Genomic DNA, 25142 nt, shown 5'->3' with positions numbered 1-25142 from the left:
CGAGACAGGGTGGTAACAAGGGGCCCTCTGACTAAACAACCAGGCCAGGGGCTACAAGCTAACTGACTAAACCTGAGGTATGTGCGGTAACCCGCCAGAGAAAAGGACAACCAAAATCCACTAGTCCGTACTCCTACCCAGCACCGCTGGATACCAGAGTGGATCTGTGGGAGCGGAATCCTCTGCAAAAGCTCCGGAACACAAATAATAAATGATAAATAATTAAGCGGCCCAAGCCGCAACACACGGCTACGCCGTGACTCACGAACACCACTGGATGTTCAAAGGTGCTCAGTCAGGACTCCAGGAACAGATGACGACTTCCGAGTACAGGACAACTGAGAACAGGAACGACCGGATACAGCAGGACTGGAAACACTTTCAGCAAACAGATTCAGCATTCAGGAAGCTATTACCGGCGTCTGTGAGAAGCCCAGGAAGTGTATTTAACAGGGAGTCCTCCAATCAGCTGTTTGGAGGCTGATTGGATTAAATGCCATACAGCTGCCAAGCTGCATGGCCAGGAAAACAGACATCTCATTATTTAAATTGAACCCAGCAACGGGGAACGCAGTCCGTAAGTGGCGTCCCCGTTGCTAGGGTCCGTGCGGCTCCGTGCGCCCGGCGTCTAGCGTTGCCAGGGAGCCGGCGGCTGTACGCGCACGGCGTCCCTGGTTGCTAGGCGCCGGGCCGCAGCGACGAGCGGACCCCGGCGCCTAACAGTACCCCCCCCTTGAGGAGGGGTCAAGGAACCCCTAAAGCCAGGTTTCCGAGGAAATTCCCGAAAAAATGCCCTCTTGAGCCTCGGGGCATGGAGATCCTTATCCAGGACCCAAGACCTTTCTTCTGGACCATAGCCTCTCCAGTGCACTAGAAAATAAAGCCGACCCCGGGACAATTTGGAATCGAGAACCTTCTCTACCAAGAACTCCTGATGACCCTGTACATCTACTGGTGATTTCCCCTGAGAGATCTTCCGAGGAAATCTACTGGATGAAACGTATGGTTTCAACAGGGAGCAATGGAACGTATTTCCGATCCGGAGAGCTCTTGGTAAACGTAACCGGAAAGCAACTGGATTGATTTTTTTAATAATATGAAATGGTCCAATAAATTTGGGGCCCAATCTAGCTGAGGTTTGTCGAAGTTTAATGTTACGAGTCGACAACCATACCCTATCTCCCACCTTAAAAGTGCAAGGCCGCCGGAGCCTGTCAGAAAAATTTTTCTCTCGAAATGCCGCTTTTCTGAGAGCTAGGTGCACTTTTCTCCAAATGAGTCTGAGATGAGAGGTTAAGGTTAGCGAGGAGACAGAGGAATGTTGAAAAAAAGAATTAGCTCTGGGGTGAAAACCAAAAACTGAAAAGAATGGAGACACATTAGTGGAGGAATGACAAGAATTGTTGTACGCAAACTCCGCCAAAGGAAGAAACTCGGACCAATCATTCTGGAGTTTGGCTGAGTACAAACGCAAATACTGTTTTAATGATTGATTAACTCGCTCGGTCTGCCCGTTGGATTGGGGATGGTAGCCGGACGTTAAAGACAATTTCATCTTTAATGAGGCACAAAAAGACTTCCAAAATTGTGCAATGAATTGTGGACCCCGATCAGAAACAATATCAGTGGGTAACCCATGAAGTCTGAAAACATGGCGGAGAAACAAAACTGCCAATCCCTGGGCAGATGGCAGTCGGGGAAGAGCAATGAAATGGGATATCTTGCTAAAACGGTCCACTACCACCCATATGACTCGGAATCCGGCTGACAGAGGGAGGTCTACCACAAAATCCATGGAAATATGAGACCATGGCCTGAGAGGAACATTTAAGGGCATAAGTTGCCCGATAGGCAAGGAACGGGGAACTTTATGCTGTGCACAGACCTGACAAGAAAAAACAAACTCCTTAATGTCTTTAGAAAGACCAGGCCACCATACTGAGCGGGAGACTAATTCCAAAGTCTTAGAGATCCCTGGATGCCCGGCAACTTTGCTATCGTGAAACTCAGTCAAAACAGTAGCTCTCAAAAACTCAGGGACATAAAGACGACCAGCAGGAGTATTCCCAGGAGCTTGATGTTGAAGCTGCTTTAACTGGGTAAATAAATCTTGTGTAAGGCCTGCCCAAATGGCTGAAGACGGAAGTATGGGAGTAACAGGACTGTTATTATGAACTGGAAGAAAACTGCGTGACAGGGCATCCGCCTTGGTATTCTTGGAACCTGGCCTGAAGGTGATAATAAACTTGAAACGAGTAAAAAATAAAGCCCAACGAGCCTGCCGGGCATTCAGCCGCTTAGCTGATTCGATGTACTGAAGATTTTTGTGGTCAGTCAATACTGAAATGGTATGTGTTGCTCCCTCAAGCCAATGCCTCCACTCCTCGAAAGCCCATTTAATAGCCAGTAACTCCCGGTTACCAACATCGTAGTTGGATTCAGCGGATGAGAATTTCCTGGACATAAAGGCACAAGGATGTAATTCTAGAGAGTCCGGATCCTTCTGGGATAGGATAGCCCCACTCCAACCTCCGAGGCATCAACCTCAACAATGAAGGGCAATTCTGGGTTGGGATGTCTGAGGACTGGGGCTGAGACGAAAGCTTGTTTCAAGGCCTGAAAGGATAACTCAGCTTCACGTGACCAGTTGGTAGGATCCGCTCCCTTCTTAGTCAGTGCCACAATGGGAGCAACCAGGTCGGAAAAAGAATGAATAAATCTTCTATAATAATTCGCAAACCCTAAAAAGCGCTGAATTGCTTTTAAGCTGGTGGGTTGCGCCCAACTAAGGATGGCTTGGAGCTTCTTTGGTTCCATACAGAATCCCCGAGGGGAAATAATGTACCCTAAAAAGGATACCTCCGTGACATGAAACTCACACTTCTCCAGCTTGGCATATAGGTGATTTTCACGTAATTTTTGAAGAACCTGACGCACCTGGGTAACATGTTGTTCAATAGAGTCAGAATAGATCAGGATATCGTCTAAGTAAACGACCACGAATCTTCCAAGAAAATCACGGAGCACATCGTTAATGAGATCCTGGAAAACTGCCGGAGCGTTAGACAAGCCGAACGGCATCACCAGATACTCGTAGTGACCCGACTGAGTACTGAACGCCGTTTTCCACTCATCTCCCGACTTGATTCGGATGAGGTTATACGCTCCCCTCAGGTCAATCTTAGAAAAAATCACAGCCGAACGCAGCTGATCAAAGAGGACAGAAATCAGCGGCAGAGGGTAAGTATTTTTAACTGAGATCTTATTCAGGGCTCTAAAGTCGATGCAAGGTCTGAGTGATCCATCTTTCTTCTCCACAAAGAAGAAGCCTGCACTTAAAGGGGATTTAGATGGCCTAATAAATCCTTTCCCTAGGCTCTCCTTAACATACTCATTCATGGCCGCAGTTTCTGGTCCGGACAATGCATATAACCTTCCCTTTGGCAATGTGGCACCAGGAATTAGCTCAATAGCACAATCATAAGGCCGATGGGGAGGCAGAATGTCCGCATTGCCCTTGGAAAATACATCAACAAAGTCCTGGTATTCCACGGGAATGGGTTCGGGAATGGCAGCAGCTATTCTGACGGGAAACGTAATACATTCCTTATTACAGATGGTACCCCATTGTGAGATCTCCCCCGACTGCCAATCAATGATGGGATTATGAAAGGCCAGCCAAGGGTGACCCAGAACCACTGGAACTGCTGGGCAATGGGTAAGGAAAAACTCAATCTTTTCGGAATGAAGAGCTCCTACCGTAAGTAGTACAGGGGGTGTACAGAGGGAAATAACCCCATTGGACAAGGGACTCCCGTCTAAACCATGCATGGTGACACACCTACCCAAGTTTAACTGAGGAATACCTAAGGCCTTGGCCCACGTTAAGTCCATAAAGTTCCCTGCAGCTCCACTGTCAACAAAAGCCGACACCGAAGAACTGAGGCTGCCAAAGGAAACTTTAGCTGGGACTAACAGGGAGTTATTCGAGGAGATAAGCTGCAGACCAAAGTGAACCCCCTCACAATTCACTTGGTCGAGGCGTTTCCCGACTTGTTCGGACAATTACGGGCAAAATGTCCCTTACCCCCACAGTACAAACAAAGACCAGAGTTTTGCCTTCTGGCTCTTTCTTCTGGAGACAGCCTGGAGAGACCCATCTGCATGGGCTCCTCTATGTCCTCAGGAATGGAAAATACACACGGAGTAGATCTGACAGGTGCTCCTTTTTCAGCCCTCCGCTCTCTGAGACGACGATCAATCTTAATAGAAAGCTCCATGAGTTTATCGAGAGTCTCAGGAGCGGGATACTGAAGGAGACTGTCTTTTATAGACTCAGATAAGCTGAGGCGAAACTGACTGCGCAGGGCTGGGTCATTCCAGCCACAGTCGTTCGACCAACGGCGAAACTCTGTACAATAAACCTCTGCAGGATTTCTACCTTGTCTGAGAGCGCGTAACTGACTCTCGGCGGATGCCTCTCTATCAGGGTCATCATACAAAAGCCCTAAAGACCCCAGAAAGGCGTCTACAGACAACAATGCCGGATCCTCTGCTTTTAAACCAAAAGCCCAGGTCTGGGGATCCCCCTGGAGCAAAGAAATAATAATTCCGACCCGCTGAGATTCAGTACCTGAGGAGATAGGTCTTAAACGAAAATAAAGTTTACAGGACTCTTTAAAATTAAAAAACTGCTTCCTATCACCAGAAAAACGGTCAGGCAAGTGCATTTTCGGTTCAGGAACTACCCTCGGGGAAGTTCGTAAAAGATCTTCCTGCGACTTCACCCGAAGGGAAAGATCCTGAACCATTTGAGTAAGTTCTTGAATCTGGCTAACTAGAAGCTGGCCAGGATTTGGCCCTAAACCAGTGGGATTCATGAGGCCGACAAACCTTACAAAACTGAATAAGGGAAAAAATCAAACCCTGTTTAATTTTAAGTTTTGGTGTGGCCGGTAATAATGTTATGATTCCAGCACTCTGGTCTGAGGTGGTCCTATTGCAAGGACCGGAGCACTGGAACGGAATGCTGGGGAAGGGAGCGGGAATAGAAAGTAGCCCCTGGCGCCCTAACTCCGTTGTCTCGCCCGTGTGGTCAGAAATCCCCTGCGAGACTATGGTTGCTTGAGCCCATGGCAGCCGCGTTTGAAGGGCGGATTATGTCTGCCCAACTCCGATGCCCCCTCAGGTCTTAATGGGAGACAAAGGGAAATCCGAGACAGGGTGATAACAAGGGGCCCTCTGACTAAACAACCAGGCCAGGGGCTACAAGCTAACTGACTAAACCTGAGGTATGTGCGGTAACCCGCCAGGGAAAAGGACAACCAAAATCCACTAGTCCGTACTCCTACCCAGCACCGCTGGATACCAGAGTGGATCTGTGGGAGCGGAATCCTCCGCAAAAGCTCCGGAACACAAATAATAAATGATAAATAATTAAGCGGCCCAAGCCGCAACACACGGCTACGCCGTGACTCACGAACACCACTGGATGTTCAAAGGTGCTCAGTCAGGACTCCAGGAACAGATGACGACTTCCGAGTACAGGACAACTGAGAACAGGAACGACCGGATACAGCAGGACTGGAAACACTTTCAGCAAACAGATTCAGCATTCAGGAAGCTATTACCGGCGTCTGTGAGAAGCCCAGGAAGTGTATTTAACAGGGAGTCCTCCAATCAGCTGTTTGGAGGCTGATTGGATTAAATGCCATACAGCTGCCAAGCTGCATGGCCAGGAAAACAGACATCTCATTATTTAAATTGAACCCAGCAACGGGGAACGCAGTCCGTAAGTGGCGTCCCCGTTGCTAGGGTCCGTGCGGCTCCGTGCGCCCGGCGTCTAGCGTTGCCAGGGAGCCGGCGGCTGTACGCGCACGGCGTCCCTGGTTGCTAGGCTCCGGGCCGCAGCGACGAGCGGACCCCGGCGCCTAACACACCGGGCAGCAGAGAAGGAGGAGGAGGGAGCAGGGAGCCGCAGCAGCGCTATTTCATTGGTAGTAAGCGCCGCTGCAGCATCCCCCTCTCCTTCCGTATTGGCTGCCCGGCGCTGCTGTGGATGCTGGGATGCGGTTCCTCCATCCCAGCATCCACAGCAGCGCCGGGCAGCCAATACGGAAGGAGAGGGGGATGCTGCAGCGGCGCTTACTACCAATGAAATAGCGCTGCTGCGGCTCCCTGCTCCCCCTCCCTCCTCCTCCTTCTCACCTGCCTGCACCGAGGAAGCTGCACGAGGAGCCTGTCAGCGGGGAGATGGTAAGTATCTCCCTCTCTCTCTTTTAGGAGGACACCGTCTGCCATAATGTGTAAAAAGGGGACTGGCTGCCGCAATGTGTAAAAAGGGGACTGGCTGCCGCAATGTGTAAAAAGGGGGACTGGCTGCCGCAATGTGTATAAAGGGGGACACCGTCTGCCGTAACGTGTAAAAACGGGGACGCTGTCTGCTGTAATGTGTAAAAAGGGGACGCTGTCTGCCGTAATGTTAAAAAAGGTGACACTGTGTGCTGTAATGTGTATAAAAGGGGACGCTGTCTGCCGCAATGTGTAAAAAGGGGGACTGGCTGCAGCAATGTGTATAAAGGGGGACACCGTCTGCCGTAATGTGTAAAAATGGGGACGCTGTCTGCTGTAATGTGTAAAAAGGGGACGCTGTCTGCCATAATGTTAAAAAAGGGGACGCTGTGTGCTGTAATGTGTAAAAAAGGGGACGCTGTCTGCCGCAATGTGTAAAAAGGGGGACTGGCTGCCGCGATGTGTTAAAAGGGAGACTGTCTGCTGTAATGTGTAAAAAGGGGGACGCTGTCTGCTGTAATGTATAAAAGGGGCTCTACCAGGTGTAGTGGCGCTACTGTGCAGCGTAATTTGAATAATGTAGACTACTGTGCACCGTAGTATGAATTGCTATTATTTTGTGGCCACGCCCCTTCCCCATGAAGCTATGCCCCTATAAATTTTTCGCACGCATACGGCGCGCACTGCCCCTATCTTACATGGGGGGGGGGGCGCCACTGTCATTTCTTGCACACACCGCTAAAATGCCTAGTTATGGCACTGCCGGATGGTTTGGTATGGCCAATGTTGAACCTAAAGTCATTGAACCCATACTTACAAGTGATCAAGTTCAAGATGGAGTCTCTGAGAGTGGTGGTCTCAGGTCTGGAGGAGGGGGAATTCCTGGTATTCCTGGATATCAAGGATGCGAACCTTCACATTCCGATCTGGCCGCCTCACCAGGACTATCTAAGGTTTGCGATACAGGACTGTCACTACCAGTTCCAGGCCCTGCCATTCGTCCTCTCCACAGCACCGAGGGTGTTCACAAAGGTCATTGCAGAGATGATGCTCCTCCTCCGCAAGCAGGGAGTAAACATTATTCCATACCTGGACGATCTACTGATAAAGGCATCTTCCAGGGAAAGGCTGTTGCAGAGTATTGTTCTCTCAATTCAACTACTCCTGGATCATGGGTGGATCCTAAATCTTCCAAAGTCACATTTAGAACCAACAAGGAGACTACCCTTCCTGGGGATGATCCTTGACACGGAGGTGCAGAGGGTGTTTCTACCAGTAGAGAAAGCGTTGGTGATCCAATCAATGGTCTGGGATGTCTTGAAACCAGCCTGGGTGTCGGTTAATCAGTGCATTCACCTTCTGTGAAAGGTAGTAGCCTCCTACGAGGCTCTGCAGTATGGCAGATTCAATGCACAGTCCTTCCAGCTGGATCTCCTGGACAAGTGGTTGGGATCGCATCTTCACATGCACCAGCGGATACGCCTATAGCCGAAAGCCAGAATTTCACTCCTCTGGTGGCTCCAAACTTCTCACCTGCTCGAGGGCCGCAGATTCGGGATTCAGAACTGGATCCTTCTAACCACGGATGCAAGTCGCAGAGGTTGGGGAGCAGTCACTCAGGTGGAAAACTTCCAAGGAAAGTGGTCCAGTCAGGAATCTCTCCTTCCAATAAATGTTCTGGAACTGAGGGCCATTTACAATGGCCTTCTACAAGTGGCATATCTTCTGCAAGCTCAAGCCATTCAGGTTCAGTTGTACAATGTCACAGCGGTGTCCTACATAAACAGGCAGGGCGGATCGAAGAGCAGAGCTGCAATGTTAGAGATAACAAAAATCCTCATCTGGGCAGAAAGACACGCAGTGGCGTTGTCGGCGATCTTCATTCCAGGAGTGGACAACTGGGAGGCAGACTTCCTCAGCAGACACGAGCTCCATTCAGGAGAATGGGGAATCCACCCAGAGGTGTTCGCAGAGGTAACAAGCCAATGGGGCGTACCTCAAGTATACATGATGGCCTCTCGCTTCAAAAAGAAGCTTTGGAGGTACTGTTACAGGTCACGAGACCCACAAGCAGTGGCGGTGGATGCTCTGGTAACTCTGTGGGTGTTCCAGTCGGTGTATGTGTTCCCTCCACTTCCACTCATCCCAAGGATTCTCAAACTAATAAAAAGAACAAGAGTTCAGGTGATCCTCATTGCTCCGGACTGGCTAAGAAGGGCTTGGTACGCGGATCTTCTGGAATTACTACTGGAAGATCCGAGACGTCTTCCTCTTCACGAGGACCTTCTTCAACAGGGGACGTTCGCTTATCAAGACTTACCACAACTATGTTTGATGGCATGGAGGGGTATTCCGAACAAGGTTATTCCTACCCTGATACAGGCTAGGAATGGAGTAACGTCTAAACATTACCATCGACTTTGTAAAAAGTACGTGTCTTGGTGTGAATTCAAGAAGTTTCCTATGGTGGAGTTTCAACTTGGACAGTTTCTCCTCTTCCTGCAAGCAGGTGTGGATATGGGTCTGCGTTTGGGATCCATAAAAGTCCAGATTTCGGCCTTATCCGTTTTCTTCTAGAAACAACTGGCTTCCCTCCCTGAGATTCAGACATTTTTGAAAGGGGTTCTGCACATCCAGCCTCCCTTTGTGCCTCCTACGGCACCCTGGGATCTTAACGTGGTGTTGCAGTTCCTGGATTGGTTCAAACCTTTAAAGGAGGTTGAGGTCAAGTTTCTCACATGGAAGGTTGTCACGCTGTTGGCCTTAGTTTCAGCTAGGCGTGTGTCGGAATTGGGGGCTTTGTCTTGTAAAAGACCCTACTTAATCTTCCATGAATATAGAGCTGAACTCATGACACGTCAGCAGTTCCTTCCAAAAGTTGTGTCAGATTTTCATATCAACCAACCTATTGTGGTGCCAGTTGCTACTGGCTCCTCAATTCCATCAAAGTCATTAGATGTTGTAAGGGCTCTGAAGATCTATGTGAAGAGGACTGCTCGTCACAGAAAGTCGGACTCTCTGTTTGTCCTGTATGATCCCAAGAAAATTGTGTGTCCTGCTTCTAAGCAGACGATCTCTCGCTGGATCAGGTTCACTATCCAGCATGCATATTCTTCGGCAGGATTGCAGTATCCAAAATCCTTTCAGGCACACTCTACTCGTAAGGTGGGTTCTCCCTGGGTGGCTGCCCGGGGTGTCTCGGCTTTTCAACTTTGCCAAGTGGCTACTTGGTCAGAGTCGAACACGTTTGCTATATTCTACAAGTTCGATACTTTGGCTTCCGAGGACCTACAGTTTGGTCAATCTGTTCTGCAGGAGCCTCCGCGCTCTCCCTCCCGTTCTGTGAGCTTTGGTACATCCCCATGGTACTAATGTGGACCCCAGCATCCTCTAGGACGTAAGAGAAAATAGGATTTTAATCGCCTACTGGTAAATCCTTTTCTCGTAGTCCGTAGAGGATGCTGGGCGCCCGCCTAGTGCTTCGTTATCCTGCAGTAGCTATTTGTTTCAGTACTGTTTTGTTCTTGGTTAAGTACTGTGTTGTTACTTGGTTAAGTAATGTTGTTCAGATGTTGCTGAGTTTTCATGCTCCAATATAGACAGTGGGCGCTAGTATACTGACTGTTAGACACCTATAAAAACACTTTAATAGTGACTGCAGCTTCACAATTTGGGGTGCTGAACCTCAAATAAAAATGGATATACAAACAAAAAAACAATAGGAAGCGCTGTCACCAAAAGTATCAAATTTAATAAAAGTTGTTTTTACATTATTCATAATAACTCACACAATATTATAAAACCAACTCTCCTGGTAGTTTTAAACCATTCTACTGACTCAATGCTACAGATACAATGTTACTTTAGATTTTATACAGTAACTTTTAGTGTCCACGCTAGGAGGCTCTCTTTGATATACTGTATCAATATTGAATTGATCTTTAGTAAGATCCTCAGAGAAGTCTCTAAAATATGCAGGCTCCACGCGTGGGCTAATTAAATGAATGAGCTCACTAATGCCCTTGATTTTTCTAACAATTGTAGGATGCACATTTTAGATGATTTGTGATCAATTATACCACAGTGTTCGGTTCAGTTATACAATGAATTAAAGCATGCTACTCTTGTCACAGCTCGCCTGACTGTGTGGCCCGGAATTTAAGAGACTTTGCTAGGGTGATATTGATACAGTGTATCAAAGAGAGCCTCCTAGCGTGGACACTAAAAAGTTACTGTATAAAATCTAAAGTAACATTGTATCTGTAGCATTGAGTCAGCAGAATGGTTTAAAACTCCCAGGAGAGTTGGTTTTATAATATTGTGTGTGTTATTGTGAATAATGTAAAAACAACTTTTATTAAATTTGATACTTTTGGTGACAGCGCTTCCTATTGTTTTTTTTTTTTTTTTTTTTGAGTTTTCAAGTTGGTTAGCTTGGTTTGCCTTGTATGTGTGAGCTGGTGTGAATCTCGCCACTATCTGTGTAATTCCTTCTCTCGAAGTTGTCCGTCTCCTCGGGCACAGTTTCTATACTGAGTCTGGTAGGAGGGGCATAGAGGGAGGGGCCAGCCCACACTATTAAACTCTTAAAGTGCCAGTGGCTCCCAAAGGACCCGTCTATACCCCATGGTACTACATAGAACCCCAGCATCCTCTAGGACAGGCCTGGCCAACCTGTGGCTCTCCAGCTGTTGTAAAACTACAAGTCCCATCATGCCTTGCCAAAGTTTTGCTATTAGGGAATGCTAAAACTGTGGCAGGGCATGTTGGGATGTTTAGTTTCACAACATCTGGAGAGCCACAGGTTGGCCAGGCCTGCTCTAGGACGTAAGAGAAATAGGCTTAATAACCGTATACAATGTCAAAGTGCAGCAAAGAAGGCAAGTAAGGTGCTAGCGTGCATAAAACGGGGCATTGAGACAAGGGACGAGGATGTAATCCTGCCGCTGTACAAATCATTGGTACGTCCGCACCTGGAATATTGTGTTAAATTTTGGGCACCACATTATAAAAAAGATATCTGTGAACTCGAAAGGGTTTAAAGGCGTGCTACTAAATTGATTAAAAGGCTAGAGGGACTGGATTACGAGGAAAGGCTTACTAGGTTGAATATGTATACACTGGAAAAGAGGCATCTAAGAGGAGACATTATTAATATCTTCAAATATGTAAAGGGACATTACAAAGAGTTATCAGAGGAATTGCTTATTAAAAAAAACTTTGTATAGGACACGAGGACACTCGCTGAGGATAGAGGAGAGAAAATTCCGTACGCAGCAGAGGAAAGGGTTCTTCACTGTTAGGGCAATAAGGATTTGGAATTCCCTGCCAGAGAAGGTGGTAATGGCGGAATCTGTAAATGCAGTTAAAAATGGATTGGATAAATTTCTGACTGAAAAAGATATCCAAGGTTATAGAATTTAAAATATCAACTTTGATAATCTGGGATTAACATGATTTATAGTTGTTAACTAGACATAAAACATTACTTCAGCAGGGACATTATAATGAACTCGGCTTAATACAGAATACAGGTTGAAGCCGATGGGCATCTTTTCAACCTCATTAACTATGTTACTATGTTACAGTCCCTTCATACATTGCCAGGTAGAGCCCCTCTTACACACTGCACCAGGAAGAGTCCCCATTCCTGTTACACATTGCACCAAGTAGAGCCCCCTTTTACACATTGCACCAGATAGAGCCCCCTTTCCTTTTGCACATTGCACCAGGTGTATAAGGGAGCTAGGCTGATAGCTGAACGTCCCCTCTTTCGGGGGGTAACAGATTTTTAAAATTGGCCCTGGGGAAACTGAGATATCTGACTTCAAAGCAGTGGTCTCCATCCAAGCTTATTAATTGATTCTCCTAGCCAGATATCTCAGGTTCTGTCTGACTTTGAGTTTTTCTGACAGTGTACCCCAAAAGATGGGATTCTCCCCTTTTGGTTGACTCTGGCAGCTTGTCTCTACCATACCCAGATCCAGAGATATCAGCCTTCAAGCAGCAGGCTCCAGCTCCACATGACTAATATATATTATAATATATTTGTATATTTTCGTTGGTGGATTGCTCTGGCTCCTGAACTCTGATCCCCAGGTCTCCTGCACCTCCTGAAGGAGGGGGGTGGGGGGGGGGGGGGAGAGGGGGATAGCTACTTTTTTAATCTCATCCAATGTTAAAAAAATCTATTTCCAGGAACTTGAGATATCTGCAGTCAAGCAAGCTGCCCTCCCACCAGAAAATGATGAATATTAAGCCCACTCCACTATCCACCACTCCCCTACATAATAAAAACCCCCTACCACCCTGGAAGTCATGTACCAGGGCCCCTTCATTCAGCACAATGTAAACTTTCTACAGTTTAGTGTTTACCCTCCCACCACATCACTGACCACCTGTGCAGTAGAGGAGTAATTAGCAGAAATTACTGCTCCAGGTCCTACATGCAGAGTGGAATATAGGGCCTGGTTCAGGTTCCACCACCCCCCTTTTCCAAGCAGAAATTGCGATCACACCGCAGGGGACCTGCCTCCATCTTTTTGATTGCGGTGGCTGCGTGTGACGTCACGCAGCCGCCCCGATCATGCCCCTGTCATGTCCACCCCATTCATGCTGGCACGCCCCCCAATTCCAAGCCACGCCCCCGCAAAGCTAAGTCTCTGCCTTGGAAAAGGAGCGTTGCCGCACCCTGCCCCAAGAACACTTCATTTGCATTTTCTGCGGGCGCACACAGAAAATGCGGGCGCAGGACAGGCCCTGTGCATGCACCGCATCCTTTTAGTAATTTTTGCGTTTGGATTGCGTATTGCGATCCGTCCTGAATTGGGCCCATAAAACACCCCCTACCACCCACGGGACACCAAAGCTGCCGCTGATAGCACCCCTTCCACTAGAGGATGGGTAGGGGCCCCAGTGCATTGCTGTGCCCAGGGGCCTACACTGCTGTTAAGACATCCCTGGTTTGTGTGTGTGTGTGTGTGTGTGTGTGTGTGTGTGTGTGTGTCTGTGTGTGTTATACTTACTTCAGCCTCCAGAGCAGCTGCTTCCACCTGGCTGCCGGTTTGTCAACCGCGCTATGTTCTTCTCCTACTGCGGACATTGGGAATTGGGAGGGGCGGAGCGTAGGTGGTACAGGATGCTGCAGTCACTGCAGCGTGCCAATGCAGGCTGCCTGTCACTGTGTGAGCAGGAGCCGGTATAGTACAACACTGGCGGGGCAGCGACGGAAGCACAGCTGTGGGGGTGCTGACTATCTAAGGATGTATGGGTGTTTTTGCACCCCGTTCCAACACCCAGAACGATTATCTAAGGTGGTCTGCGTCCAATTCTGGCACCCAACAAGGCTATCTAAAGATGTCTCTGTGTTCTGCACACTAGCACGGTACCCAGAATAGGTATTCAAGGTGGTCTGCTGCCCGTTTCGGAACCCAGAATGGGTATCTAAGGTGGTCTACATCCTATTCCGGCACCCGGAACAGCTATCTAAGGTGGCCTGCGCCCTATTCCGGTACCCGGAATGGCTATCTAAAGGTGTCTGGGTGTTCTGCACACCATTTCGGCACATGAAACAGCAATCTAATGTGGTCTGCACCCTGTTCCGGCACCCGGAACGGTTGTCTATGATGGTTTGAGCCCTGTTCCGGCACCCGGAACAGGTATCTATAGTGGTCTGCCCCCTATTCTGGCACCCTGAACAGCTATATAAGGTTGTCTGGGTGTCCTGCACACCATTACGGCACATGAAACAGCTATCTAAGGTGGTCTGCATCCTGTTCCGGCACCCGACACACTTGTCTAAGATGGTTTGAGCCCTGTTCTGGCACCCGGAACAGGTATCTAAGGTGGTCTGTGGCCTATTCCGGCAACCGGAACAGCTATCTAAGGTTGTCTGGGTGTTCTGTACACCATTCCGGCACATGAAACCGCTATCTAAGATGGTCTGCATCCTGTTCCGGCACCCGGACCGGTTGTCTAAGATGGTTTGAGCCCTGTTCCGGCACCCGGAACAGGTATCTAAGGTGGTCTGCGCCCTATTCCGGCAACCGGAACAGCTATCTAAGGTTGTCTTGGTGTCCTGCACACCATTCCGGCACATGAAACAGCTATCTAAGATGGTCTGCATCCTGTTCCGGCACCCGGACCGGTTGTCTAAGATGGTTTGAGCCCTGTTCCGGCACCCGGAACAGGTATCTAAGGTGGTCTGCGCCCTATTCCGGCAACCGGAACAGCTATCTAAGGTTGTCTGGGTGTTCTGTACACCATTCCGGCACATGAAACCGCTATCTAAGATGGTCTGCATCCTGTTCCGTCACCCGGACCGGTTGTCTAAGTGTTAGGGTCTCCTGCCCTGTGCTGCCACGTCGTCATGGCAACCGGGAGACAAGTGCTAGCGGAGTGACCTGAGCGCAGCTGATACTCCGGTTCGGGTCTTTTGCTGTGCAGTGGTTATAGGCTCTGTGCATGGCAGGGGATCCGGTGCTGGTTTTTGTGCTCACAGTCTGTGAGGTCTGAGTGGGGCGTGGACAGCACCTGCTTTATAAGGCCTCTTCTCAGGGTAAGCAGATGCTGCTGAATCTTTGTTGGTTAGTCAGTTTCTGAAAGTTAGCCAGTACTGTGTAGCTTTGTATTTGTTTGTTGCTTACTGCAAATAGGCCTGGGGATTTGGTATTACACTCTGCCAATCCAGACCTAGCAGTAAGACTGGAGTCAGTCGTTTAGCTTGCTGGGGTTCTGTTACTACTCTGTGAACTTAGCAAGTTTGCGGCTGTATTCTAAGACTTGCCTGTCTAATCCTGTCTCACTTTGCTAGGTGTCAGGGGTCAGTTTAGTGGCAGTAAGCTGAACCTGTGCACTGCAAGTGAGAATTAGGATTGTGGAGACTCTCCTTGTGTCTATCATTCCATCTCTGACCAAGGAGTTTACTGCCACACCCGTTGGTAACCCATTAGGGTTTTGCTGTTGCCCTTAGCAACAGCATTTCGGGTTCTCTACGTATTAAAACACAACATCTTGCTTTTCTCATCTGAGCAGTTCTAATACAAGGGAGATACCCAGTTCCTTAGCCTCTGGGCTTCTCTGTTCACTTTGTGTGTATTTTGTAACCCTATCACCTTCTGTGTACGTTATGTCATATTCCCCAGTCTGTCTGTAAGTCCATTTGTTTTGCATAACAGTTCAAACACCAGTACATTCCTGCAGGCACTGGAGTGCATAACAGTCCTGACACCAGTACTTTCCTGCAGGCACTGGTGTGCATAACATATTCAGCAGCCTAATACTCCTGTTGAAATTTTGTGGGAATATGGAGCATACCCCTCAAAATACGTTGCAACAGGTGGTCGATCAGGTGCAGGTCCTGACTCGACAATTTAATGATTTGTCCATTAAAATGCACACCTCCCAGGCTGCTGGTGGAGCTCCCGCAGCAGCAGCACCTGCAGGGGTTAAGGAGCCGAAAGTAAATCTCCCGGATCGTTTTTCTGGAGATCGCTCGCAGTTCTTTTGTTTCAAGGAGAGCTGCAAGCTATACTTCCGGCTTAGGCCTCAGTCTTCTGGGTCGGAGATTCAGCGGGTGGGCATAGTGATTTCCTTGCTACAAGGAGACCCACAGGTCTGGGCATATGGGTTGCAGCCTGACTGTCCGTCGCTTAAAAGTGTTGATGTTTTTTTTACGGCACTGGGCATGTTGTATGATGACCCTGACAAGACGGCCTCAGCCGAGGCTCAGATTTCGATCCTTAAGCAAGGGCGAAGGCCAGTTGAGGTTTACTGTACGGAGTTTCGGAGGTTGGCCCATGATACCCAGTGGAATGACCCAGCCCTGAGACACCAGTACCGAAGAGGTCTTTCTAACCAGATAAAGGACCAACTGGTACAATATCCCTTGCCTGATAGCTTGGATCAGCTCATGCAGTTATCCATCCGGGTGGATAGACGGCTGAGAGAGCGTAGGCTTGAAAGGGAGACTGAGATTTCCTTCCTTCCCAAGGGATCCTCAGACTCTGAGGAATTTTCCGAGGAGCCTATGCAGATTGGGGCTACCCGCCTCTCCTCGCATGAGAAGACGCGGAGGAGACAGCAGGGGTTGTGTTTGTACTGTGGGAATAAAGGTCATGTGGTAGTATCATGCCCAGAAAAGCCGGAAAACTTCAGGGCCTGAGGGTGATGGGAAATATCCTGTCAGGCCAGAAGTCAGAATTTCCCAAGAAGACTTTTATCATTCCGGTGACCTTGAAGATCCTCGGTCAAACTGTCAAGACTGAGGCCTTTGTGGACAGTGGGGCCGACGGGGTTTTTATGGACCGCCAATTCGCCCTGAAACACTCTGTTCCCTTAGTACCCTTGGCATCGGAAATTGAGATTTGTGGGTTAAACGGGGAACCATTATCCCAAGGTAAAATTACCTCTTGCACTAGCCAGATTTCTTTGTTTATTGGAGCCACACACTCTGAAAAATTGTCCTTTTATGTGACTGTCTGTACTTTTGCCCCATTGGTGTTGGGGTTACCCTGGTTAAGGGCCCACAATCCTCAATTTGACTGGGTCTCTGGGGAGATTCTTAGTTGGGGTACTGATTGTTTCAGGAGTTGCTTGAGCCTTCCAGTCAGGCTCTCGCAGCTAAGTTTGCCAGGATTGCCAGGGTGTTATGCAGATTTTGCGGACGTGTTCTCCAAAAAAGTTGCAGAGGTACTACCACCCCATCGCCCCTATGACTGTGCCATTGATTTGTTGCCAAATGCTAAGCTTCCCAAGAGCAGGTTGTACTCCCTGTCACGTCCTGAGACTCAGGCTATGGCAGAGTACATTCAGGAGTACTTGGCTAAGGGATTTATCAGACCTTCACAGTCTCCAGTTGGGTCGGGGTTCTTCTTCGTGGGTAAAAAGGACGGTTCGTTGCGACCCTGCATCGACTTCAGGGAATTGAACCGTATCACGATTAAAAACTCATACCCACTGCCTCTCATTTCGGTCTTGTTTGACCAGCTTCGTACTGCCACCATTTTTTCTAAGATTGACCTACGCGGTGCGTACAATCTAATCTGAATAAGAGAGGGGGATGAATGGAAGACTGCCTTTAATACCCACTCAGGGCATTATGAATATTTGGTGATGCCTTTTGGGCTCTGTAATGCCCCGGCAGTCTTCCAGGATTTCATGAATGATGTGCTCAGGGAATATTTGGATAGATTCTTAGTTGTATACTTAGATGACATCCTAATCTTCTCCCATTCCCTGGAGGAACATCGGAAGCATGTACGCTTAGTCCTCCAGAAACTCAGAGACCACCGGCTTGGGGCGAAGCTGGAGAAGTGCGAATTTGAAGTTCAGCAAATCGCATTTCTAGGATATATTATCTCCCCAGAAGGTTTCCAAATGGAGGGTTCCAAGGTACAGGCAGTCCTGGATTGGGTGCAGCCCACTAGTTTGAAGGCGCTTCAGCGTTTCCTGGGCTTTGCGAATTTTTATAGACGATTTATCGCTGGATTTTCGTCTATAGTGGCGCCCTTGGTGGCACTCACTAAGAAAGGGGCGGATGTTGCTCACTGGTCTTGTGAGGCTAAAGCGGCTTTTGCCCGTCTCAAAAGGGCATTTGTTTCGGCCAAGGTGCTGCGACACCCAGATCCAGAGCGTCCTTTTGTGGTGGAGGTGGATGCCTCTGAGATGGGTATTGGGGCAGTGCTTTCTCAGATGGGAGTGTCTGATAATCGCCTTCATCCCTGTGCTTACTTTTCCCGTAAATTTTCGCCTGCCGAGATGAATTATGACGTGGGTAACCGGGAATTGTTGGCTATTAAGGATGCACTCGAGGAGTGGAGACACTGGCTTGAGGGGGCTAAGTTTGTGGTCTCAATTCTCACTGACCATAAGAATCTGGCATATTTAGAGTCAGCGAAGCGTCTCAATGCCAGGCAGGCACGATGGGCTTTGTTTTTTGCTCGCTTTAATTTTTTGATAACATATCGCCCTGGGTCAAAAAACATCAAGGCTGATGCGCTCTCGCGGAGTTTTGCTCCAATCCAGGAGACCACCGAGGAGCCGTTGCCCATTGTTTCCCCATCATGTATTAAAGTGGGCATTACCCAGGACCTCTTATCATTAGTCCTTAGAGCACAGGAGCAGGCTCCTCCAGACCTTCCGGTAGGTCTTTTGTTTGTGCCTCCTAGGTTAAGACAGCGAGTGTTCCTGGAATTCCATGCCAAGAAGTCTGCAGGTCACCCGGGTATTGCCAGAACTCGGGAGTTGCTATCTAGGGCGGTGTGGTGGCCCTCGGTGGCTAAGGATGTGGATCAGTGGGTTCGGGCATGTGACATCTGTGCCCGAAATAAGACTCCTAGAGGGGTTCCTGTTGGCCCATTACATCCACTCTCTATCCCATCTAAGCCATGGACCCACATTTCAATGGATTTTGTGGTGGACTTGCCCAAATCCTCGGGGATGACAGCCATCTGGGTTGTCGTTGACAGGTTTTCGAAGATGGCGCACTTCGTTCCACTGGTTGGGCTGCCATCGGCCAGACGCCTGTCTGAATTATTTATGCTGCATGTTGTGCGTCTCCACGGGTTGCCACTTGATGTGGTCTCTGACCGCGGATCCCAGTTTGTGGCCAAATTCTGGAGGGCATTTTGTTCCGATCTCCAGATTTCTGTCAGCTTGTCGTCGGGCTACCATCCGCAGTCTAATGGGCAGACTGAAAGGGTGAACCAGTCCTTGGAGCAGTTCCTCAGGTGTTATGTCTCCAAGTGTCAGACTGACTGGGTTGCTCATCTGTCCATGGCGGAGTTTGCCTATAACAACGCGGCTCACTCTGCTACAGGGATCTCTCCCTTCCTTTGTGTGTATGGGCATCATCCTAAGGCCAATTCTTTTGACCCCCTGGACTCCACGCCTGGTGGTTCCTCTGTGGTTTCGGTCCTTAGAGGTATTTGGCGGAAAGTGAAGAAAGCCCTTGTGTCTGTGTCATTAGTGACCAAAAGGGTTTTTGATAAGCGGAAAAGACCCTGCAGCTTCAAATTAGGAGACTTCGTCTGGTTGTCTACCAAGAATTTGAAGTTGAGACAGCCATCTCATAAGTTAGGCCCCCGGTTCATCGGCCCTTATAAGATCACCAGGGTTATCAATCCGGTGGCATTTCAGTTAGATCTGCCCCGTTCTTTGGGTATCAATAAAACATTTCATTGTTCCCTTTTAAAACAGGCGATTAGTAATCCTTCTTCCAGTGGAAGACCTTCCCCTCTTCTGATACGTGGCCAGAGGGAGTTTGTTGTTGAAAGGATTCTTGACTCCAAGGTGGTTCGGGGTCGGCTGTCATTTTTGGTGCACTGGAAGGGGTATGGCCCGGAGGAGCGGTCGTGGGTGCGCAGTTGTGATCTTCATGCCCCCAGACTGATACGCTCTTTCTTCTCGCAGTTCCCCGATAAACCCGGTGGTAGGGGTTCTTTGACCCCTCGTCAGAGGGGGGGTACTGTTAGGGTCTCCTGCCCTGTGCTGCCACGTCGTCATGGCAACCGGGAGACAAGTGCTAGCGGAGTGACCTGAGCGCAGCTGATACTCCGGTTCGGGTCTTTTGCTGTGCAGTGGTTATAGGCTCTGTGCATGGCAGGGGATCCGGTGCTGGTTTTTGTGCTCACAGTCTGTGAGGTCTGAGTGGGGCGTGGACAGCACCTGCTTTATAAGGCCTCTTCTCAGGGTAAGCAGATGCTGCTGAATCTTTGTTGGTTAGTCAGTTTCTGAAAGTTAGCCAGTACTGTGTAGCTTTGTATTTGTTTGTTGCTTACTGCAAATAGGCCTGGGGATTTGGTATTACACTCTGCCAATCCAGACCTAGTAGTAAGACTGGAGTCAGTCGTTTAGCTTGCTGGGGTTCTGTTACTACTCTGTGAACTTAGCAAGTTTGCGGCTGTATTCTAAGACTTGCCTGTCTAATCCTGTCTCACTTTGCTAGGTGTCAGGGGTCAGTTTAGTGGCAGTAAGCTGAACCTGTGCACTGCAAGTGAGAATTAGGATTGTGGAGACTCTCCTTGTGTCTATCATTCCATCTCTGACCAAGGAGTTTACTGCCACACCCGTTGGTAACCCTTTAGGGTTTTGCTGTTGCCCTTAGCAACAGCATTTCGGGTTCTCTACGTATTAAAACACAACATCTTGCTTTTCTCATCTGAGCAGTTCTAATACAAGGGAGATACCCAGTTCCTTAGCCTCTGGGCTTCTCTGTTCACTTTGTGTGTATTTTGTTACCCTATCACCTTCTGTGTACGTTATGTCATATTCCCCAGTCTGTCTGTAAGTCCATTTGTTTTGCATAACAGTTCAAACACCAGTACATTCCTGCAGGCACTGGAGTGCATAACAGTCCTGACACCAGTACTTTCCTGCAGGCACTGGTGTGCATAACACTAAGATGGTTTGAGCCCTGTTCCGGCACCCGGAACAGGTATCTAAGGTGGTCTGCGCCCTATTCCGGCAACCGGAACAGCTATCTAAGGTTGTCTTGGTGTCCTGCACACCATTCCGGCACATGAAACAGCTATCTAAAATGGTCTGCCTCCTGTTCCGGCACCCGGACCGGTTGTCTAAGATGGTTTGAGCCCTGTTCCGGCACCCGGAACAGGTATCTAAGGTGGTCTGCGGCCTATTCCGGCAACCGGAACAGCTATCTAAGGTTGTCTGGGTGTTCTGTACACCATTCCGGCACATGAAACCGCTATCTAAGATGGTCTGCATCCTGTTCCGGCACCCGGACCGGTTGTCTAAGATGGTTTGAGCCCTGTTCCGGCACCCGGAACAGGTATCTAAGGTGGTCTGCGCCCTATTCCGGCAACCGGAACAGCTATCTAAGGTTGTCTGGGTGTCCTGCACACCATTCCGGCACATGAAACAGCTATCTAAAATGGTCTGCCTCCTGTTCCGGCACCCGGACCGGTTGTCTAAGATGGTTTGAGCCCTGTTCCGGCACCCGGAACAGGTATCTAAGGTGGTCTGCGCCCTATTCCGGCAACCGGAACAGCTATCTAAGGTTGTCTGGGTGTTCTGTACACCATTCCGGCACATGAAACCGCTATCTAAGATGGTCTGCATCCTGTTCCGGCACCCGGACCGGTTGTCTAAGATGGTTTGAGCCCTGTTCCGGCACCCGGAACAGGTATCTAAGGTGGTCTGCGCCCTATTCCGGCAACCGGAACAGCTATCTAAGGTTGTCTGGGTGTCCTGCACACCATTCCGGCACATGAAACAGCTATCTAAAATGGTCTGCCTCCTGTTCCGGCACCCGGACCGGTTGTCTAAGATGGTTTGAGCCCTGTTCCGGCACCCGGAACAGGTATCTAAGGTGGTCTGCGCCCTATTCCGGCAACCGGAACAGCTATCTAAGGTTGTCTGGGTGTTCTGTACACCATTCCGGCACATGAAACCGCTATCTAAGATGGTCTGCATCCTGTTCCGGCACCCGGACCGGTTGTCTAAGATGGTTTGAGCCCTGTTCCGGCACCCGGAACAGGTATCTAAGGTGGTCTGCGCCCTATTCCGGCAACCGGAACAGCTATCTAAGGTTGTCTGGGTGTTCTGTACACCATTCCGGCACATGAAACCGCTATCTAAGATGGTCTGCCTCCTGTTCCGGCACCCGGACCGGTTGTCTAAGATGGTTTGAGCCCTGTTCAGGCATCCGGAACAGGTATCTAAGGTGGTCTGCGCCCTATTCCGGCAACCGGAACAGCTATCTAAGGTTGTCTGGGTGTTCTGTACACCATTTTGGCACATGAAACCGCTATCTAAGGTTGTCTGCCTCCTGTTCCGGCACCCGGACCGGTTGTCTAAGATGGTTTGAGCCCTGTTCCGGGCCCCGGAACAGGTATCTAAGGTGAATACAAAGAACAAGTGTAAATTTGGTGCGTCAAACGGAGAGCTGCAAAAACCTCTATGCCCACCTGTAGGGCCAAAATATGGTTTAGAGGAAAATGTGTGGTTTCTGCGCTATCTCCAGTTGAGATAGGGAAAGAACCTTCTGTAGGAAAGTTTAAGATGAGTGTACAGTTTAAAGTTCCAAAAATGCCCAAAAATTATTGCTTTCCTTATTCTTTCTGGTGAGTCATTGGGTCTCCAAATCTTTCTTCCAATTTTTGGTTCAGAGGGATGTTAATTCTTCATCTCCAATGTATAAAAGAAAAGATAGGAGAAACCGCAATAGTGTAACTCAATTTTAATAAGAACAAATGCAATAAAACATATGGCTGGCAGCGTACCTTAAAATAAGGTGTATATATCACACCAAGTCTCGTTTGTAAAATGTCTGTGGTGAATTCCTGGTATGGGAATCCCTTCAGGATCAAAGCTGGGTCGCTGTCCAGGCAGATGCTGTTCACCAACGCGTTTCGGCTCTCCTGAGCCTTTTTCAAGGTGTTTGGGCTAGTAGTATTCTGGGTATATGAAGCTTTGCTTAGAGATGCCAGCCAATCACATTTCAGCCAGGGTGAGGCAGTAGTATTCTGGGTATATGAAGCTTTGCTTAGAGATGCCAGCCAATCACATTTCAGCCAGGGTGAGGCAGTGCCTGGCACTGCCTCACCCTGGCTGAAATGTGATTGGCTGGCATCTCTAAGCAAAGCTTCATATACCCAGAATACTACTAGCCCAAACACCTTGAAAAAGGCTCAGGAGAGCCGAAACGCGTTGGTGAACAGCATCTGCCTGGACAGCGACCCAGCTTTGATCCTGAAGGGATTCCCATACCAGGAATTCACCACAGACATTTTACAAACGAGACTTGGTGTGATATATACACCTTATTTTAAGGTACGCTGCCAGCCATATGTTTTATTGCATTTGTTCTTATTAAAATTGAGTTACACTATTGCGGTTTCTCCTATCTTTTCTTTTATACATTGGAGATGAAGAATTAACATCCCTCTGAACCAAAAATTGGAAGAAAGATTTGGAGACCCAATGACTCACCAGAAAGAATAAGGAAAGCAATAATTTTTGGGCATTTTTGGAACTTTAAACTGTACACTCATCTTAAACTTTCCTACAGAAGGTTCTTTCCCTATCTCAACTGGAGATAGCGCAGAAACCACACATTTTCCTCTAAAAGGTATCTAAGGTGGTCTGCGCCCTATTCCGGCAACCGGAACAGCTATCTAAGGTTGTCTGGGTGTTCTGTACACCATTCCGGCACATGAAACCGCTATCTAAGATGGTCTGCATCCTGTTCCGGCACCCGGACCGGTTGTCTAAGATGGTTTGAGCCCTGTTCCGGCACCCGGAACAGGTATCTAAGGTGGTCTGCGCCCTATTCCGGCAACCGGAACAGCTCTCTAAGGTGGTCTGCGGCCTTTTACGGCACCCTGAACAGCTATCTAAGGTTGTCTGGGTGTCCTGCACACCATTTCGGCACATGAAACAGCAATCTAATGTGGTCTGCATCCTGTTCCGGCACCCGGAACGGTTGTATAAGCTGGTCTGCACCCTGTTCCGGCACCTGGAACAGGAGTCTATGGTGGTCTGCCCCCTATTCTGGCACCCTGAACAGCTATTTAAGGTTGTCTGGGTGTTCTGTACACCATTCCGGCACATGAAACCGCTATCTAAAATGGTCTGCATCCTGTTCCGGCACCCGGACCGGTTGTCTAAGATGGTTTGAGCCCTGTTCCGGCACCCGGAACAGGTATCTAAGGTGGTCTGCGGCCTTTTACGGCACCCTGAACAGCTATCTAAGGTTGTCTGGGTGTCCTGCACACCATTTCGGCACATGAAACAGCAATCTAATGTGGTCTGCATCCTGTTCCGGCACCCGGAACGGTTGTATAAGCTGGTCTGCTCCCTGTTCTGGCACCTGGAACAGGAGTCTATGGTGGTCTGCCCCCTATTCTGGCACCCTGAACAGCTATTTAAGGTTGTCTGGGTGTTCTGTACACCATTCCGGCACATGAAACCGCTATCTAAGATGGTCTGCATCCTGTTCCGGCACCCGGACCGGTTGTCTAAGATGGTTTGAGCCCTGTTCCGGCACCCGGAACAGGTATCTAAGGTGGTCTGCGCCCTATTCCGGCAACCGGAACAGCTATCTAAGGTTGTCTGGGTGTTCTGTACACCATTACGGCACATGAAACCGCTATCTAAGATGGTCTGCCTCCTGTTCCGGCACCCGGACCGGTTGTCTAAGATGGTTTGAGCCCTGTTCAGGCATCCGGAACAGGTATCTAAGGTGGTCTGCGCCCTATTCCGGCAACCGGAACAGCTATCTAAGGTTGTCTGGGTGTTCTGTACACCATTTTGGCACATGAAACCGCTATCTAAGGTTGTCTGCCTCCTGTTCCGGCACCCGGACCGGTTGTCTAAGATGGTTTGAGCCCTGTTCCGGGCCCCGGAACAGGTATCTAAGGTGAATACAAAGAACAAGTGTAAATTTGGTGCGTCAAACGGAGAGCTGCAAAAACCTCTATGCCCACCTGTAGGGCCAAAATATGGTTTAGAGGAAAATGTGTGGTTTCTGCGCTATCTCCAGTTGAGATAGGGAAAGAACCTTCTGTAGGAAAGTTTAAGATGAGTGTACAGTTTAAAGTTCCAAAAATGCCCAAAAATTATTGCTTTCCTTATTCTTTCTGGTGAGTCATTGGGTCTCCAAATCTTTCTTCCAATTTTTGGTTCAGAGGGATGTTAATTCTTCATCTCCAATGTATAAAAGAAAAGATAGGAGAAACCGCAATAGTGTAACTCAATTTTAATAAGAACAAATGCAATAAAACATATGGCTGGCAGCGTACCTTAAAATAAGGTGTATATATCACACCAAGTCTCGTTTGTAAAATGTCTGTGGTGAATTCCTGGTATGGGAATCCCTTCAGGATCAAAGC

Source organism: Pseudophryne corroboree, chromosome 11 (assembly GCF_028390025.1).
Source record: "Pseudophryne corroboree isolate aPseCor3 chromosome 11, aPseCor3.hap2, whole genome shotgun sequence".
In the NCBI taxonomy this organism is placed as follows: domain Eukaryota; kingdom Metazoa; phylum Chordata; class Amphibia; order Anura; family Myobatrachidae; genus Pseudophryne; species Pseudophryne corroboree.
The sequence above is the reverse complement of the archived record's forward strand: the minus strand, read 5'-3'. Positions refer to the sequence as shown.